The 20,197-nt window shown below is 39.0% G+C and overlaps 1 protein-coding gene and 1 non-coding gene across 3 annotated transcripts in view; both read right to left on the reverse strand.

Moving 5' to 3' along the window:
* FGGY (FGGY carbohydrate kinase domain containing) overlaps positions 1–20,197 on the reverse strand; it is a 941,338-nt gene that overhangs the window by 525,685 nt on the left and 395,456 nt on the right. The gene's annotated exons all lie outside the window — the stretch shown is intronic.
* LOC126012522 (small nucleolar RNA SNORA51) lies at positions 55–186 on the reverse strand. Its single transcript, XR_007496980.1, has one exon. It is a non-coding gene; the product is annotated as a small nucleolar RNA SNORA51 (small nucleolar RNA).

Consider the following 20,197-nt stretch of genomic DNA (forward strand, 5'->3'; position numbering starts at 1 on the left):
TGTGGTTTTATTCACTGAATCCTCTAGGTAACTCTTTTTTTTTTCTTTCAGCTTCCTTGTCCCCCCATTCACAATACAGACCAGGCAAAGGGCCTGGGCTGAGGTGTATATGGGGTGCACTTACTATACCTCTCTTTCTATACAGTCAGTGTAAAGAACACAGTCTGTAGTAAGCATTGGGAGGCTAGATAACTCTTTTGAATAGTTTTTTTTTTTTTTTTTTAGGTTGAGGCAACTGTGTCTTTGAGAGGTCAAGGCGAAAGGACAAGTTAAATGATCTGAACTGAGATTTGAAGCCAGGTCTGTGTGGATCGAGTGGAGAGGTTTCTCTTACTAAATTCTATTCTCTAGGGACTCCCTGCTCCATCATTTTTGTTACAAGATTGAGGTTCAGAGAGTGGACTTATTTGCCTAAGGTCATACACTGAGTTCCTAGTAGAGCTTGCTTTCTAGATTCTTGGGACAAGGTTCTTGCCAATGATTACCCCAATGCAAAGTGTACTAAAAGAGAAGAAAAAAACACTTCAATATCTAATCCCATCAAAAAATGGGGAGAAGTTGGGCCGGAATGGTGGCACAAGCGGTAGGGTATCTGCCTTGCATGCACTAATCTAGGATGGACCACGGTTCGATCTTCTGGTGTCCCATATGGTCCCCAAGCCAGGAGCAATTTCTGAGTGCATAGCCAGGAGTAACCCCTGAGAATCACCCAGTGTGGCCCAAGCCCCCCCCCCCAAATGGGGAGAAGAAATCAACAGACATTTTCTCAAAGAAGAAATACAGGTAGTCAAAAAGCACATGAAAAAAAATGCTCCAATCACTAATCATCAGGGAGATGCAAATCAAAACAACAATGAGGTACCATTTCATACCACAGAGACTGGCACACAGCACAAAGAACAAAAACAAGTAGTGTTGTTATGGATGTCAGGGAGAAAAGAACTCTCATTTACTGTTGGTGGGAATGCCAGTCTTTTAGGAAAATATAGATAATCCTCAAGAAACTAGAAATTGAGCTTCCCAGTTATACCACTCCTAGAGATACCCTAGGAACACACACACACACACACACACACACACACACACAGAGCAAAAAGCAATACAAGAATGCCCTCTGCATGCCTATGTTCATTGCAGCTCTATTTACAATAGCCAGAATCTGGAAACAACCCAGATGCCTAACCAAAGACGAGTGGCTAAAGAAAATGTGGTACATATACACAATGGAATACTGTGCAGCTGTCAGGAAAAGTGAAGTCATAAAATTTTTCTATATATATATGGACATGGAAACTATTATGCTGAGTGGAATGAGTCAGCAGGAGAGAGATAGACATAGAATAGTCTCACTCATCTGTGGGATTTAAGAAAAATAAAAGATAGTATGGTAATACCAGAGACAATAGAGATGAGGTTTGAAAATGCCAGCCCATGATATACAGCTTACCACAAAGATTGTTGAGTGCAGTTAGAGCAATTACACCAACACTATTATGACAATGGTAGTGAGTGAAAGAAATAGAATGCCTGTCTCAAAGACAGGCAGGGGGTGGGGGAGGAGGGAAATGGGGGGCATTGATGGGGGAAGGTTGCACTGGTGAAGGGGGCTATACTTTTTATATGACTGAAACCCAACTATAAACATGTTTGTAATCATGGTGCTTAAGTAAAGATACTAATTAAACAAAAATCTTAAGTTCATATATATATTTTTTTTCCTCTGCTTCCAAACATCACTCAGAATTTTAAAAATGTTCATCATTTTTGATGCTGATTTCTTCTTTGGACATAACTGTGTATGGCAGTCAGTGGAGAAAAAAGACCCAAATGTGAAAAGGAGTGTGGTGGCCAAGTTCCTTATAAAAACATTATATAAGAGAGCATTTGATAAGGTAAGTCTATGGGGTTGACACGTGGACTCTTCCTATTATTCTGTGAAGTATTTCAGGTGAATCAAATAAAGTTCAAGTGCAATGCATACATTGTCCACAACACACATCTGAGTAAGATCTGCTATTGCAATTTGAGTCCTCTGGTGACTATACACAGAAATAAGGTGAGGAAGCTGGATTTCTTTCAGGCCAAAGAGCTCCTTCCTGGCTTCCATTTTTATTTTTCACTTCTGTGGAAACTAGAATGTTTTGAAAATTCTGATCGTGTTTGGTGGAGAGAAGTCAAATATAATATGAAGACTTAGAAATGAACTTTATTTGTAATAGAGAAAGTGGTAAAGGTTAGGGGAGAGAGCAACCCCAAATCACAATAACTATTTTTCTTTTAAAGTCACTCTCTCCTGGGCTCTTGGGCACATATTTTTTTTTAACAAACTTTCTCAAACATGTGCCCTGCATAAAGTGGAGGAACCTGCTTCTCAGAGATTGCTCCCACGTTGAGCTTTGATGCAGATGTCAAGATCTGTGTAGAGGGCAGATGCTGTGTAGAGAAGGTGGGTGGTGACAGGGTGAAATACTTCCTTGCCCACTAGATTGGAAGGGAAGACTCCTTGGGGACTGACTAGCATCTCTGTCCAGTAGACAGCTGGTTCCCTTTCTCCACGGTTTCTGTCTTGCTCTTATTCCTGTTATCCTCTGCTTATGATGCCCTCTCAGGAAGGTCACAATTTTTGAAATGGTTCCTAGTTGGTCTTGCAAAAAGTGACTATGACATCAGTTTCATGAGTACATAAAGGGTCTATTCACAATCTTCTGGGTTCCTTCACAGTACCTAATAGCAGATAGTATACTTGGTAGATTCACTCAAGAACGAGTGATTATTTTGCTGAAAGTAAGCCTCTATTTTCTCATCTATATACAGGATAATTATTTTTACTTTTCCTATATACATTATTGTTAAAGATTAAATAAACCATAGAAACTTGAAAAAGTAGTTAGACAAAGTGCTAAATGATTGGGCAGAACCCAGGTTTGAAGATGTCTTTGTGGGGGGGGGAGGGATGGTAATTCCTTGTTTCCAAATAATCTTTAAAATAGTAAATTCTTACTGTTTAGAATGTATTTTTATTATGGAAGTGTGGGTTATTATGTACCATGTTATAAACTATGGGGAATGAGATTATTTCCTCCTGATATCAAAGCTGAATTTCAAACCCCAGAGTTGATATTGACTTTTGTTTAATATTAAGCCCCGGAATTGGTTTGAGGCTTAGGAAACCACAAAGCTTTTTGAGCCTCAGTTTCCTAATGTGTAAAGTGGGAATACAATATCTACTGTGCTAATTTTTGTGAAACAAAATAAAAAACAAATATTGACACTAAATATTGAGCATCTGACTTGAGTCAAATACTTGATATTAATATCATTCAGCACTAATAACATCTTGCAAACCCTTCCTTGATTTATATTATTGTTAGAATAAAGAGAAATTAAGCAATTTTCTTAAAATTACAACATAAATAAAAGAGCTGAAAAACTAATGTAGATATATTTAATTCCTAAACTTGTAGCATTTCATTACCTCACATTTTCAGGGTATAGATAGAAATACTTTAATAATAAAGTGATGTGAAAAGCAATTGTTTTTTTGTTTATTTGTTTGTCTGCTTTTTGGGTCACACCAGCAGCACTCAGGGGTTACTCCTGATTCTGCACTCAGAATTCATTCCTGACAGGCTCAGACACTCATATGGAATGCCAAGGATCAAACCTGGGTCAACTGAGTGCATAGCAAACACCCTACCCACTGTGCCATCACTCCAGCCACAGAAATTGCTTTTATGAGCAAACATCAAGACCATCATCTCCTTTGAAGTCCTGTGGGTAGAGATACTTCCACTGGATCTTAGCATTCCCATCTGTAGATTAAGAGAAGTCTCACTTAGATAATCTTTTAAGTGTCAGGTAAATATTAAAGATATATATATATATATGTATATATATATATATAAATGATTTTACTGTTCTTTCAATGCAGGTAATAAAACCCAGGGTCCCACACTTTCAAAATAAATGTTATGTTACTGAGCTATGTCTTTTGCCAATTGAAATATTTGAAAACAAAAAATGAGTCTAATTGGAAATTGGAGAAGAGAGAACTGATATATATCAAGACCTCATGTTCTGGTTAATAGTCTAAAAAAATTGCTCCTGCCTCTCCTATCTATGTAAATGGTCATAGATCTTCACACCAGAAGGCAAAATACACATTTTGAAATGAAAACTATTATCAGCAATGGGATGAGTATGATGGTGGACAGAAAATACACTTTTGAAGCATATTAAGCTTTAGAATTATAATGCTTTACATTTGAAAGCATCAGTGAGTAACTATATCAGAAATGATGATCAGGAATTTCCAGGCAAGGGAACATATTTTAAAAGCCACAGCATCATATTTTAAAAAGGTATGTTTATGTTCCTAGACATATGATATAAAAAGATATGTCCCAAAAGATAACATAATGGTATATTCTACTATGTCCCAAAATACCTCCAACACACCCTCCTCTGTATTGATGGCTCCTGGAATACTCCATTTTGGATCCTGACTTGGATCCTCTCTAAAAAAAGTCTATGTCACATGAGAAGATTATAGTTAGGTATTTTATTCAACAGATCTAGTGAAGCATTTTAGAACAATAACAATTAACTATATTAATACCATCTTGGATATCTTTTCAGTTGAACCCTTACATGACTACTGATTAGGAATCATCTAACTATAGTTGGAAAAGAACCTCTTAGCAAGAAATCCCTATCCAAGTCCCAGTTATCATACAAAAATAGGAGATATCATTGTATGTTTTTTAAATCATTAAATTCTGGGGGAATTTTATGGTCTTTAGTTAATAAATCAAATACTTATCATTTAAATGACTCAATTCAAATTTCATTTTAGCCCCTAAAAGATACTGGGTACTCATAGGGTCAAGTTAGTTGTCTAAGGCCATATTGAGCACAAGAAACTATCTAAAAATTAAATCTAGTTTTATGAAAGTATTGTATTTTAATCTTGATTACTTAAGAATCCTATTCATATAAACAATGTAGTCTTTTTTTTTTTTTACCAAAGCCATTAATTTGAAGCATACAACTGAATCTGGAATTTATAGTGAATTAACTTTGGGGAAGGGGCAGAGAATATCATAATAATATTTCTTTCAGGTATTAATTCCTTGTTTTTAATCATTGGTTATGTCCTGGACTAAGATACCACATCTCTTTGCTACTTTGGGAAAATTTCTAAGCTAGCCCTTTGTGGAAAATATCTACCCATCCTCTGGGGTGCTGTGTCATTTGTTGTGTTCCTGTCTTCAACTATGTAGGTATTTCTGCTATCTACTCTGTCTAGGTCACCTTGCCTTAAGAACTCATTATCCAAAGCACTTTCAACAAATGGTAACGAGAGCTGATTCTGGGAAGTCAACTGTGTTTGTTTCTGGAGAGTTGGAATTAGAAATACACACTAGAGATGTGTGAACCACAGAGAAGCACACATCAGAAACCACAGTCAAGGAAGTGTAAAGTGTACTTGAGGTGTGGGTGATTTTTCTCCTTGTCCCCTCTCTGCTCATGTTCAGCTTGTATGAGCTCCTTAAATTCCTGGAGCATATTGTAATTCTGTTAAGTTCTGGCTTGGCTTTGCATTTTCTTTGCTTCTCCACCCCTTTCCATCCCATGAACCTCCTCCAGCACCATTGGCAGATAGACCTGTTTTGGTAGTCTTTAGGGGTCAACCAGATGTCCAATGATCCATACATAGATAAAGAAATTGTAGTGTGAATATACACATAATCAATACAACAGTTCTATAAGGAAAAAAATGAGAAAAAATTAAAAAAAATAGAAAAAATGAGATTGTGCAGTTCATTGCAACTTGACTAAAATTAGAGGATGCGATGTTAAGTAAAATAAGTTAGAAGGAAAAAAACAAATATGGAACCACTTCACACATCTATGGTGAGACAAAACAAGGAAGCAAACAATATTAAATGAAAGAAAATCCTTGCCCTTTAATTATAAAATTCAAATTGCCAAGTAGTGTGGGAAGTAATAAAGAGAATGAAGAAGTGAACTTATAGGTGACATAGGAACAGTGATGGCATATCTTAGACATTTTGGTGGCGCTGGAGTACAGTAACTTTGACATTATTACTAAAATCTTTAATTCTATTGTAACTACGTTGCCTAAATCATAACACAAATCAAACAGAAAAACAGAGGATGAATTTTTCCATTTATTCCCTTGCATTAAAACAAACCAAAGTTAAAACCCACAATATTCATTCACCAAAAAAGCTAAGTTAATGAATACAAACATTTTAAAACTGCCATCACCCTTAGCACTCAATATAGCTCTGCACTTTGTCTCATTGTGCATTTGAAAAAAACAATTTGCCCACGAGCATTTTCAAAACAGTTTTTAAAAGAACAAGCTTTGCCATCTCAGGGGAGTGAGGTTCACAGAGAGGGCAGACACATTCTCATTCAGAACACCACACAAAAACTCAGTCTGGCCTGGCAGCTCAGGAAGACGTTGGCTAACCATCATACTATCCAAGAAATAAACAAAGTTAATCAAGATTGTGTTTCAGGATAAAGAGGTTACAGAGAGGGTGCTGTTGCACAGAGCAACTGAGTCACAGAGATGGAAGAGGAGACTTTTGGTTGGTGCCTTTGAAGAGTCAATGATTAAGGAGATAATCAAGAAATAAGAATAATGCACAAATGCAACGGAATGAAGGAAGAACTTTCAATAAAGGGCACAAGCTGAGGTTACACTTTGCATTATCCTTTTATTGCATTATTTTTTAGGACATTCTGGGAAATTATCCCCCTTACTAAAACTCCAAGTTTGGGATATTTTCCTAGGTAAAATTGCTTGAGTCTTACAAAAAAAAAAATGGGTTGCAAACATCCACACCCAGGAATGAACAGAATAGCAGGAAATAATAGATGCGGATTTTATGGTGGTTGCAATTATGTGCCCAGAAAGCATAGAATAAAAGTTTTTAGGGCTTTTTAAACATGGATAGTAATATGGGCAAAAACAGAATAGGAATTGTCATGACTTTGCTTCATACTTTAAGGGTGCATGTTGGTTGGCTGTGTAAAATATACCAGCCTTTCTTCTTCATGTACCTAATGAATAACTGTCTTAAATGTCTCTGTCAACTTAAACAGTGGCTCACATTTTGAAAGCCAGGATAAGGGAGCAATAGGGTATTGAATAAATGGTCTGTCTATGAAACTACTTTAGACCAGATGACTCTAAAGCTTGGATAGTTAATCCTTGCATGTTCATTTATTGCTTATATATTTGCCTCATTCTCTCAGTTGACTCCTGCTGGATAGAGGTCAAATGTGCCAATCTTATTGACATTAGACAGAAAACCATGCCTGGAACATTAGATCCAACCTAGTATCTTCAGTGTCCCCTCCTGAAATGTAACCTCTTTTCTCAAACATGATGCTAGATGCACCACCATGGGAGGTACTGGGTTTCATGAGCAGGATGGTCACACAGCAGCTTATTGACAGACCATAATGAGGTCTCAGCCACATTCTGGTTTAAGGGCTGAGAGTTCTAACCACAACCTCACACCAGCCCACTGCCAGGAGGTAGAGTTGCTCCAAAAAGCCAGCTTTCCTCTAGAAGAACCTGGGAACTGAGTGCCAATGCAGGATTTATGACCTAGCAACTGAGGACAGAAATAATTGGTCACATCAGTGCCTGCTGCCCCCCTGCCAGGCTCCATGTTAGAGGGTGGCATGGATGGAAACAGCTGAGGCAAGTTTACTTTTCTCAACCCAGGTGCACTACTGTGGCCAATGTAGCTCTAATGAGCGCTGCATATTCAGGACCTAAGTAATTGATGGTCCAATTTAGAGTGTGGAGGCCACATTTCTTTCCAAGCTCTGAAGGAAAAACACCAGCTGAGAAAGAATGAAGAACGGCCTGTTATAAGTTATTTTCCTTCTGTTGGTCATTTGATCCCCAGAAAGACTATGTCTCCCCTATCAAGTGCCTGGAGAAAGCAGGCAATTACTCAACAAAGTCTAACACACACACACACACACACACGAGAATAAAATGAAAATTGTGCCTCATGGTTGAAGTTCCAAGTTTCATATTGGCATGGATACTGCCTACAACACACCCTACTTTGGATTGATCTTAGTACTTGTCAGAAGAATCTGGGTTTGAAAAGAACTTTAACTACTTAAGAATGTGTGACTTAGGCAAGATTCAATTCCTCTGTGTCCCAGTTTACTTTTTTTAAAGTGGGGGTTAAGAACACAGTGGTTTCAGGGAATAAAAGTAAAGGGTTGGGGTTAAATGCTTTGCATTTGGGAGCCCTAGGTCCAATCCCCAGCATTGCATGATCCCTTAAGCACTTCCAGTGATCCTCAAACCTTGATCCAACATCTCCAGATTTAGCCAAAAAAAAACAAACAAAAACAACAACAACAACAACAAAAAACCCAGAAAAACAAACACATATTTGGGGACTGTCTGGATTTTTAATTCCAGTTCTTGTCATTATCAAAAATGGTGCTATAGTGACTATATAGATGTCAGAGCATCATGTACCCACAGTATAATGGTATAATGGTACCCATATTAGTGTAATAGAAATTGAAAAAAAAATTTAAGTGGTAAATCATCACATTTTCTGGGTTGGCTTCTACTACTCTAAAGATGAAGTGGCTATGTCCTTAGCAAATTGGTTGAATTAAATCAAAATGCTTGTGCTGTTCTATATCACAGGTTATGTAAGTACTGAGAATTTCTCAAAGTGGGATCCCTGAACCTTCAACCTAACTGGAAGGCTTATTACACATTCAGCTTCTCCCCAGATCCACTGAGGTGGCAACCTGGGTTGGGTCATCTCTATTGAACAAGCTCTCTAGAAGATTTGGTTCTAGCTTAAATTTGTGCATCTCAGCTCCATGCGTCTGAAGTGCCCTAAGGCTGTAGTTCTTCAAAATAAACTTTGGGCTGATTTCTTTAGTCCCCACCAAGGAAGAATGGCTTTATTTACTAAATTTCAGAGACACTCCTGAACAAAAGTCACTTTTTTTTCATATGCTTATTCTATCTATTCCATTTTCTAGATTAAAAATCACATGAAGTATTGCCATCTCATTTTGTGTATGACGAAATTGAATCTCAGTGGGTGAAGCAAATTGTCCCTGATGATTGATAAAGCTGACTATAACTTCAGTAGCCTATTTTTTATAGAACATATATATTTTTATAAAACAATTTTTAATTGGAGTCTCTAGGGATGCTTGTAGGCCAGAGGTCACTATTAGTGATGCTCTATTTAGTGATATTGGACTAAATATTCATTGCTTGGGCCCACTGTTGCAGTATTCTGGTCCCTATGGTGCTAAGAGCGATAGGGAGTAATCTGTGATGATCAGGTACCAGGGATGTAATTTAAGACCTCAAATATGTAGGCACCTACTCTACCATTCTAAGCTGTATTTTTTGCACCTAGAACTAATGTATATATTTTTTCTCAAACTCTCTTGAGGTAGACCAGAATGAAGAAACAGAGATGGGTCTTCTCTAAGTAAGAAAATTATCCCAAAACAATGGCATGCTCTTCATGATTCTTGTATTGTTATGGTCGTGGGTCAATTGGTTGTGGTTTCAGACTATAGAACATGGAACTATGGGTAATCTTGATGGGAAGAATAATGGAAACCTGAAGAAGGAACCACTTCCAGCAAAGCTAGTCTGTCTAAAATATATTATCTGAGAAGAAAGTGAGCTCTTGTCATTAAGGCTAAGTAGAGACAAGCTGGGTGACCATCTGTCCAGATAACATAGGAGGAGGACTGGCCACTCCCTTTTGCACAATGATTTCATTTTGAGAGCACATGAGGACACAGTCATTTTTCTTGGGTGTTTGAGAATAAACAAGCTATTTCACATACAAAGAAAGGAGATAAAGGTGAGCAATTTGGCATGGAAAGGGAGTCCCCTGTGGCTGCTGGAAGTTGTATCAGGATCTTCTCTGAGTCTCTTAGCTGGGAATGATTTGTCTCCTCCTCTCATGTTATATAATACCTCTCTTGTAGCAGACCCCTGAACCCACTGTGTGGAAGTTTCTCTGGATACTACATCTACAGTGTTAGAGAAATAGTCAGATGTGTGTTTGGACACTGGCTGATTGCTGCTGAGCCAAACTCTTCAACTTTTTATATCTCACTTTCATCATTTATGTAAATAAATCAATAGGACATTCCTTCCTGAGAATCGAAAGATTCAAAGATCCCCAAATATTGTTCATACTACCCCCAAACTCCTCTCCAATCCCCCTATAAATAATGTCTTTGGGGAGATTGTATCTCTGATTTACCAAGATATATTCTTCCTATTGCTCTCCATTGTCATTAAACCTGGCCTTTTGACATAGAATACAAATAGTGAATATTAAATATATGGCTTCTACTAAGCATTTGGGTATTCAAAAAATTAAAGACCATGCAGCTGATCTTTATTTGATACCCAGTACTCCTAGGAATGAGCCCTGAGCACTGAACCAAAAGTAAGCCCTGTGGATCAAAAGAAACAAAAAAAGGAAGAAAAAAGATTAAAATGTGTAAGTAAAAGAGGAAGGAATATAAAGATGGAGAGAAAGAAGATGAAGTGGGAGTGGCAAGGAATAGAAATGGATGAAGAGAAAGAATAGTCAACAAATGTCCTTCCTTGGCTTTTGCTCAGTGCAACAACTATCTGAGGGAATATTTTTCTGGGATACCTCACAGTTCCCTTAAGCATTTGCATTTAACAGAATTCTTCATAGCAAGCCACAATGAAGGGACTTATAGGGAAAGAGAGCACACTAGAAAGAGGTCTGGAGGTAAGCAATGAATAGTTTGGTGGTTATTTGAACGTACCACTAACTGTGTTTTACAGGGAAATCCCAGCTCTGGGGGAACAAGCTTCCTGTATTCTGACTCAATTCTGACCCCTTTTCATAGGCACAGAATGTTTCAGGTGCTGATTCAAGGAGACAAAAAGCAGGTCTGTTTTTGAACACATAACACATGGAACTTTCTCCACTATGGGATGCAAGCCAAGGAATAGTTTTTGAAGCTTTTAAAGGCTCACTGGTCTTTCTAAAAGTGGCCGCTGTGGACATATGGTTTTAGAAGCTTTTTTAAAAAAGCCTGTAGGCTTAGTATTGGCGCAAATCTTAACCTTGTAAAACTTCTTAAAGGAGTCACAAGGCCCAATTGTGGGGTCTTCTGAGAGCCCCAGGCAGCTGTTCCCAGCAGCTTCCAACAAAGCCTTTCCTTGGGCTTGCTGTGCACCAGGTCAGGCTATCCCCTGGGAAGGAATGGAGTAGGAGTAGAAGACCTGATCCTTAGGCAAGGACTCAAGGAAACAGAGATCACTAACTCAGAGTCGCAGACTCACTGAACCTTTCAAGTCTCCCATTCAACCCTGATCTGCTACCAGAACCTTCCCTGTAACAAATGAAGAGGAGATTCCTATCACCTGTGTTTGCACATCTCCTGCAGAGAAGATCATTGTCTAAGCATTCATTCATTCAACACATTTGTAATTGAGTTCACATTATGTGCTTGTTACTGCAAACTGTGCTGGGGATGCAACAATGAATAAAAAACAGATGTAGTTTCAATATGTCCTGAGCTGGAGAGAAAAAGACAGACTGGGATAAAATGATCCACACATGCAGACCTCCAAAATGGTAAAAAGGCATAAAAAGGAGGTCAATGATTCCTGAAAACTTCTGATTGCCCCTGACATAGTCATATAGATCAGGAAAGATTGGATGAAGAGGTGGCCTTTGAGCTAAGCCAGGAGAGAAACTGAAATGCAAGAGAAGTTTTATAAGTAGCCCAAGTCATATACAATGAGAAAGCCAAGTGATGAACTTGAATTTCAAACCAATTCCTAACTGTTGAACTGGAGGCAGGTTGCTTTATTTCTTGGAACTCTCATCTTCTATCTCTAACAAGTGAATGATCAACAGAACTCCAGGGCATACTTCTTAGGCTAAGTCTCAGCTTTTTAACCTTCAACCATTTCATACCCAGTTGAGATAAGCCATTCCTCAGATGGAGATCAAAAAAGTTGCAAGAGGCATTGCAAAAGATGGGTGTCTTGATTCCCAAAAGAAATAGAAAGCTCCAAAACTGTTTATTAGAAGCTGCCTTAGGACAAGTTTCAGTGTAAACACTGCAGATTGGCAATCCTATTTCCCAAGAGCTCTAATGAGTACAACCCTGTCACATAAACAGGACTGGATTTTATTTATTTGAAATTTACCTCTTCCTACTTGTTTTATTATCTTCCTGTGTGATTAATGCAATAAGTACATACATTTATAATAAATCAAAGAAATAATTTAGTTATTTAGTTTTTCTTACGTTTTATATACATTGGGAAGACCTTTTCAATTAATTTTCAAAGCACAACCATAAGACATCTATTATTTCTATCATTTTAAAGATGAAAAAGTAGATGTAAAATCCAAGTATATGTAAGATCCTTGTTCCCTCATTGTATATAACATGAGCTACTTATAAACTTTCCTTGTATCTTAGTTTCTTGATCTACCAAGTAAGTCATGAAAATAGAACCTATATAAAATATGGTTGGTGTATATATAAAAGGATATAATTTGTGTAAAATACTTAAAGTGTATTTTAAAATATACTTAAAGAAGTATTTTATTTGAGTATATTCCTGATTATCCATTGCCATTATTTTTCTTACTTACAACCTAATGCTCAATATAGAATGTGAGCAACTCCAACTACCTTTGGTTATCAGCCACAGAAACCACCTGACTCTCACCTGAGCTAAAGAGAGAAATTTATAGGACGTGGAGGTCATTAAAAAATTCCATGCTTGTGAAATGGCTACAAAGTAGGGCCCCCAAAATGACTAGAATTAGGCAAAGGAAAACTCTTGAAACCCAGGCAATATCCCTCTTTTTTCCCTGCTCAACATTTGGCTCCGTGTGTGTGTGTGTGTGTGTGTGTGTGTGTGTGTGTGTGAAGATTGGCATTCTCATTGCTCAATGCAGAGGGTTGAGGGAAGAAAGTTTCCAAGTTCAAAAGTTATAATGATTCAGGGGCTGAAGCGATAGTATAGAGGGTAAGGCATTTGTCCTGTATATGGCCACCCAGGTTTGATCTCTGGTATCCCATATGGTCTCCCAAGCCTTCCAGTAGTAATTTCTGAGTGTAGAGCCAGGAATAACTCCTTAGTAGCACCAGGTGTGGCCCAAACAAACAAAGTTATCATAATTCATTATGCCAACCCCATAGAGATGGATATGTTGAATGTTACATGACTATATTTGTGGGCCTGGTCAGACAAGCCAAGGTCAGAGTACTTCCATTCTAAACAAGAAGAGCAAAGAACGTGGTCATATTGTATTAAACAATAAGATTGATGAATCCCTCTCCAAGGAATAAGTAAAAGACACTTCAAGAGGACCTGGATATGAAACAAATTTCCTATCACTTTATTGTGAGGCAGGATTTGTTTTCAGATCCTCTCATCTCACAAACTTCAGACACTATTCTTTGAAAGACCAGTCTCTTGTGGCATTAACTTTCAAATGATTTGGCTATTCCTCCAATTACAATTTTTCTGAAGAAAAAGCCAGTCTTACTTTCTTTTTTTTTTTTTTTTGCAGACAAAGTCATGAAAGGGATGTTTTTTTTTAAATTTATTTAAACACCTTAATTACATACATGATTGTGTTTGGGTTTCACTCATGTAAAGAACACCACCCATCACCAGTGCAACATTCCCATCACCAATGTCCCAAGTCTCCCTTCGCCCCACCCGACCCCCGCCTGTACTCTAGACAGGCTCTCCATTTTCCTCATACATTCTCATTATTAGGACAGTTCAAAATGTAGTTATTTCCCTAACTAAACTCATCACTCTTTGTGGTGAGCTTCCTGAGGTGAGCTGGAACTTCCAGCTCTTTTCTCTTTTGTGTCTGAAAATTATTATTACAAGGGTGTCTTTCATTTTTCTTAAAACCCATAGATGAGTGAGACCATTCTGCGTTTTTCTCTCTCTCTCTGACTTATTTAACTCAGCATAATAGATTCCATGTACATCCATGTATAGGAAAATTTCATGACTTCATCTCTCCTGACAGCTACATAATATTCCATTGTGTATATGTACCACAGTTTCTTTAGCCATTCGTCTGTTGAAGGGCATCTTGGTTGTTTCCAGAGTCTTGCTATGGTAAATAGAGCTGCAATGAATATAGGAGTAAGGAAGGGGTTTTTGTATTGTATTTTTGTGTTCCTAGGGTATATTCCTAGGAGTGGTATAGCTGGATCGTATGGGAGCTCAATTTCCAGTTTTTGGAGGAATCTCCATATCGCTTTCCATAAAGGTTGAACTAGACAGCATTCCCACCAGCAGTGGATAAGAGTTCCTTTCTCTCCACATCCCCGCCAACACTGTTTATTCTCATTCTTTGTGATGTGTGCCATTCTCTGGGGTGTGAGGTGGTATCTCATCGTTGTTTTGATTTGCATCTCCCTGATGATTAGAGATGTGGAACATTTTTTCATGTGTCTTTTGGCCATGTGTATTTCTTCTTTGTCAAAGTGTCTGTTCATTTCTTCTCCCCATTTTTTGATGGGGTTAGATGTTTTTTTCTTGTAAAGTTCTGTCAGTGCCTTGTATATTTTGGAGATTAGCCCCTTATCTGATGGGTATTGGGTGAATAGTTTCTCCCACTCAGTGGGTGGCTCTTGTATCCTGGGCAATATTTCCTTTGAGGTGCAGAAGCTTCTCAGCTTAATATATTCCCATCTGTTAATCTCTGCTTTCACTTGCTTGGAGAGTGCAGTTTCCTCCTTGAAGATGCCTATAATGTCCTGGAGTGTTTTGCCTATGTGCTGTTCTATATATCTTATGGTTTTGGGGCTGATATCGAGGTCTTTAATCCATTTGGATTTTACCTTTGTACATGATGTTAGCTGGGGGTCTAAGTTTAATTTTTTGCAAGTGGCTATCCAATTGTGCCAACACCACTTGTTGAAGAGGCTTTCCCTGCTCCATTTAGGATTTCCTGCTCCTTTATCAAAAATTAGATGGTTGTATCTCTGGGGAACATTTTCTGAGTATTCAAGCCTATTCCACTGATCTGAGGACCTATCCTTATTCCAATACCATGCTGTTTTGATAACTGTTGCTTTGTAGTACAGTTTAAAGTTGGGGAAAGTAATTCCTCCCATATTCTTTTTCCCAATGATTGCTTTAGCTATTCGAGGGTGTTTATTGTTCCAAATGAATTTCAAAAGTGTCTGATCCACTTCTTTGAAGAATGTCATGGGTATCTTTAGAGGGATGGCATTAAATCTGTATAATGCCTTGGGGAGTATTGCTATTTTGATGATGTTAATCCTGCCAATCCATGAGCAGGGTATGCGTTTCCATTTCCGTGTGTCCTCTCTTATTTCTTGGAGCAGAGTTTTATAGTTTTCTTTGTATAGGTCCTTCACATATTTAGTCAAGTTGATTCCAAGATATTTGAGTTTGTGTGGCACTATTGTGAATGGGGTTGTTTTCTTAATGTCCATTTCATCCTTATTACTATTGGTATATAGAAAGGCCATTGATTTTTGTGTGTTAATTTTGTAGCCTGCCACCTTGCTATATGAGTCTATTGTTTCTAGAAGCTTTTTGGTAGAGTCTTTAGGGTTTTCTAAGTAGAGTATCATGTCATCTGCAAACAGTGAGAGCTTGACTTCTTCCTTTCCTATCTGGATTCCCTTGATATCCTTTTCTTGCCTAATCGCTATAGCAAGTACTTCCAGTGCTATGTTGAATAGGAGTGGTGAGAGAGGACAGCCTTGTCTTGTGCCAGAATTTAGAGGGAAGGCTTTCAGTTTTTCTCCATTGAGGATAATATTTGCCACTGGCTTGTGGTAGATGGCCTTCACTATATTGAGAAAGGTTCCCTCCATTCCCATCTTGCTGAGAGTTTTGATCAAGAATGGGTGTTGGACCTTATCAAATGCTTTCTCTGCATCTATTGATATGATCATGTGGTTTTTATTTTTCTTGTTATTGATGTTGTGTATTATGTTGATAGATTTACGGATGTTAAACCAGCCTTGCATTCCTGGGATGAAACCTACTTGATCGTAGTGGATGATCTTCTTAACGAGGCATTGAATCCTATTTGCCAGGATTTTGTTGAGGATCTTTGCATCTGCATTCATCAGTGATATTGGTCTGTAATTTTCTTTTTTGGTAGCGTCTCTGTCTGGTTTAGGTATCAAGGTGATGTTGGCTTCATAAAAGCTATTTGGAAGTGTTTCTGTTTGTTCAATTTCATGAAAGAGTCTTGCCAAGATTGGCAGTAGTTCCTCTTGGAAAGTTTGATAGAATTCATTAGTGAATCCATCTGGACCTGGGCTTTTGTTTTTCGACAGACATTTGATTACTGTTTTAATTTCATCAATGGTGATGGGGGTGTTTAGATATGCTACATCCTCTTCCTTCAACCGTGGAAGATTATAAGAGTCCAAGAATTTATCCATTTCTTCCAGGTTCTCATTTTTAGTGGCGTAGAGTTTTTCAAAGTAGTTTCTGATTACCCTTTGAATCTCTGTCATATCAGTAGTGATCTCTCCTTTTTCATTCCTGATACGAGTTATCAAGTTTCTCTCTCTCTCTTTCTTTGTTAGGTTTGCCAGTGGTCTGTCAATCTTGTTTATTTTTTCAAAGAACCAACTTCTGCTTTCGTTGATCTTTCGGATTGTTTTTTGAGTTTCCACTTCGTTGATTTCTGCTCTCAGCTTTGTTATTTCCTTCTGTCTTCCTATTCTTGGGTCCTTTTGTTGAGCATTTTCTAGTTCTATTAGCTGTGTCATTAAGCTACTCAGGTAAGCTCCTTCTTCCTTCCTGATGTGTGCTTGCAAAGCTATAAATTTTCCTCTCAGTACTGTTTTGCTGTGTCCCATAAGTTCTGAGAGTTTGTGTCTTGATTGTCATTTGTTTCCAGGAACCTTTTTATTTCCTCCTTGATTTCATCTCGGACCCACTGGTTATTGAGCATGAGGCTGTTTAACTTCCAGGTGTTAAAGTGTTTCTTCTGAGTCCCTTTGGAGTTCACAAATAATTTCAGAGCCTTGTGGTCAGCGAAGGTAGTCTGCAAAATTTCTATCCTCTTGATCTTATGGAGGTATGTTTTATGTGCCAGCATGTAGTCTATCCTGGAGAATGTCCCATGTACATTGGAGAAGAATGTGTATCCAGGTTTCTGGGGATGGAGTGTCCTATATATATCCACTAGGCCTCTTTCTTCCATTTCTCTCCTCAGGTCTAGTATATTCTTGTTGGGTTTCAGTCTGGTTGACCTGTCCAGTGTTGACAAAGCCGTGTTAAGGTCCCCCACAATTATTGTGTTGTTGTTGATATTATTTTTCAGATTTGTCAACAGTTGTATTAAATATTTTGCTGGCCCCTCATTTGGTGCATATATGTTTAGGAGAGTGAATTCTTCCTGCTCTACGTACCCCTTGATTAATATAAAATGTCCGTCTTTGTCCCTTACAACCTTCCTGAGTATAAAGTTTGCATTATCTGATATTAGTATGGCCACTCCAGCTTTTTTATGGGTGTTGTTTGCTTGGATAATTTTTCTCCAGCCTTTTATTTTGAGTCTATGTTTGTTCTGACTATTCAGGTGCGTTTCTTGTAGGCAGCAGAAGGTTGGATTGAGTTTTTTGATCCATTTAGCCACTCTGTGCCTCTTAACTGGTGCATTTAGTCCATTGACGTTGAGAGAAAGAATTGTCCTGGGATTTAACGCCATCTTTATTTCAAAATTTGGTGTGTCTTTTGGGTAGTCTTGTCTTAGATTAGGTCTTTCAGTTTTTCTATTAAGACTGGTTTTGTGTCTGTGAAGTTTCTGAGTTGTTTTTTGTCTGTGAAACCATGTATTCTTCCATCAAACCGGAAAGTGAGTTTTGCTGGGTATAGTATTCTGGGTGAAGCATTCATTTCATTCAGTCTTGTCACAATATCCCACCACTGCTTTCTGGCATTGAGTGTTTCTGGTGACAGGTCTGCTGTAAATCTCACGGAAGCTTGCTTGAACGTGATTTCCCCTTTTGATCTTGCTGTTTTCAGAATTCTGTCTCTATCTGTGGGATTTGTCATTGTGATTAGGATGTGTCTTGGGGTGGTTTTTCTGGGGTCTCTTTTGGTTGGTACTCTTCGGACATGCAGGATTTGATCACATATATTCTTTAGCTCTGGAAGTTTCTCTTTAATGATGTTCTTGACCATTGATTCTTCCTGGAAATTTTCTTCCTGGGTCTCTGGGACTCCAATGATTCTTAAGTTGTTTCTGTTGATCTTATCATAGACTTCTATTTTCGTCTGTTCCCATTCTTTGACTAATTTTTCCATTGTCTGCTCATTTGCTTTAAGTTTTTTGTCCAATCTCTCCTGCTGTATAGAATTGTTATGTATCTCATCTTCCACAGCACCAAGTCTATTCTCAGCTTCTGATACCCTGTCCCAGAGCTTATCCATTTTGTCATTCACTTCGTTTACTGACTTTTTCAGTCCTGTTAGTTGACATGTTATTTCAGTTTGGAGTTTTGTGATTTCTGCCTTCATATTTTCTTGGTTCTTATTAGTGTTCTGTTCAACTCGATCCATGGTTTCTTGGAGTCTGTTGAGCACCTTCCATATTGCTAGTCTAAAGTCCTTATCTGAGAGGTTGATTAGTTGGTCAGTCATTATCTGGTCCTCAGAATTGTCATCTTCATTCTCTATGTCTGATGCTGGCCTGCGTTGTTTCCCCATTGTCACACTTGTATTGTGGGTTTTTCTACGTGTTGTGGTGGTATTCATTGTCTATATGATGTAGGCAGCACACTCCTCTGGCTCCTCCCTTTCTGGACGGGCTGACTTGCCTCTAAGGGAGGGGAGTCCTCCGTGGATGAAACCTCACACTGGGTCAAATCTTAGGCCCGAGCATGCAACAGAGAAGACAGTCCAGAGAGAAATGTTTGCTTCTGTGATATAGCGCCGTTCTTAGTGTGATTTTTCCTTCTTGTTGCAATGGAGTTCTTTCCTTAGAAAGAGTGCAGGGCCGCGTAGCGAAGCGGAGCTGCCGTGCTCCTCTGGAGCCTCTTTTTGCCCCACTCGCAAGAGTTTCACGCAAGAGGACAGTAGACAGACATAGACAGGTCACACTCACAGCCTTTCACAGTTGAGCCCCACTGGGCCAGTGTACTTTCGCGGATTTTCCCCACCTGGTGTCACACACAGGGAGCCGGCTTTTGCAAAGCTTAGCCGGTTTTTATGCTCTGAAGTCCCTCCCTGAAAATGGCGTCTGGGCGAGCGAGGTTTCTGGAGCCTCTCCTTGCCCCACTCGCAAGAGTTTCACGCAAGAGGACAGTAGACAGACATAGACAGGTCACACTCACAGTCTTTCACAGTTGAGCCCCACTGGGCCGGTGTACTTTCGCGGATTTTCCCTGCCTGGTGTCACACACAGGGAGCCGGCTTTTGCAAAGCTTAGCCGGTTTTTATGCTCTGAAGTCCCTCCCTGAAAATGGCGTCTGGGCGAGCGAGGTTTCTGGAGCCTCTCCTTGCCCCACTCGCAAGAGTTTCACGCAAGAGGACAGTAGACAGACATAGACAGGTCACACTCACAGCCTTTCACAGTTGAGCCCCACTGGGCCGGTGTACTTTCGCGGATTTTCCCCACCTGGTGTCACACACAGGGAGCCGGCTTTTGCAAAGCTTAGCCGGTTTTTATGCTCTGAAGTCCCTCCCTGAAAATGGCGTCTGGGCGAGCGAGGTTTCTGGAGCCTCTCCTTGCCCCACTCGCAAGAGTTTCATGCAAGAGGACAGTAGACAGACATAGACAGGTCACACTCACAGTCTTTCACAGTTGAGCCCCACTGGGCCGGTGTACTTTCGCGGATTTTCCCCGCCTGGTGTCACACACAGGGAGCCGGCTTTTGCAAAGCTTAGCCGGTTTTTATGCTCTGAAGTCCCTCCCTGAAAATGGCGTCCGCCAGTCTTACTTTCAAGCTGTGTCATAAATGACATTATGGGACATAAGTTTTCATTTCTTCTCTTGATAAGAGAAAAAATAGTCTACTTTATTCTTGTGACTTAAAGTGTTTCCCCTAGGAGTGTTTCCCTTAAGAGTAGAAGGAATAAACTCCTCTACTT

The sequence above is a fragment of the Suncus etruscus genome, chromosome 6 (genome assembly GCF_024139225.1).
Source record: "Suncus etruscus isolate mSunEtr1 chromosome 6, mSunEtr1.pri.cur, whole genome shotgun sequence".
NCBI classification, from domain to species: domain Eukaryota; kingdom Metazoa; phylum Chordata; class Mammalia; order Eulipotyphla; family Soricidae; genus Suncus; species Suncus etruscus.